Raw genomic sequence first — 666 nt, forward strand, 5'->3', positions numbered from 1 at the left:
CACGTTTAGGCGCACGGTGCTTCAGTGCAGAGAGGCAGCGGGCAGGGATGTAGACAATGACACAGAGAAGGGGGAGAGAGGGGCATCAGCCACAGAAGTGAACGGCGTTCAATCGTCACTGGCACGTCGGATTGAAGGGCTAACTTCGTGAACAATAGGTGATCATCATGACAAGCAGAGAACTCGCGGCAACGGCTCTCCGTCACCGCTATCACAGGGCACAACTATGGCATGTTGCAGCAGGCTCTGTTTACACGGGCACGTTTAGGCGCACGGTGCTTCAGTGCAGAGAGGCAGCGGGCAGGGATGTAGACAATGACACAGAGAAGGGGGCGAGAGGGGCATCAGCCACAGAAGTGAACGGCGTTCAATCGTCACTGGCACGTCGGATTGAAGGGCTAACTTCGTGAACAATAGGTGATCATCATGACAAGCAGAGAACTCGCGGCAACGGCTCTCCGTCACCGCTATCACAGGGCACAACTATGGCATGTTGCAGCAGGCTCTGTTTACACGGGCACGTTTAGGCGCACGGTGCTTCAGTGCAGAGAGGCAGCGGGCAGGGATGTAGACAATGACACAGAGAAGGGGGAGAGAGGGGCATCAGCACAGAAGTGAACGGCGTTCAATCGTCACTGGCACGTCGGATTGAAGGGCTAACTTCGT

Source organism: Trypanosoma conorhini, assembly GCF_003719485.1.
Source record: "Trypanosoma conorhini strain 025E chromosome Unknown Tco_14.4_contig_00090, whole genome shotgun sequence".
NCBI classification, from domain to species: domain Eukaryota; phylum Euglenozoa; class Kinetoplastea; order Trypanosomatida; family Trypanosomatidae; genus Trypanosoma; species Trypanosoma conorhini.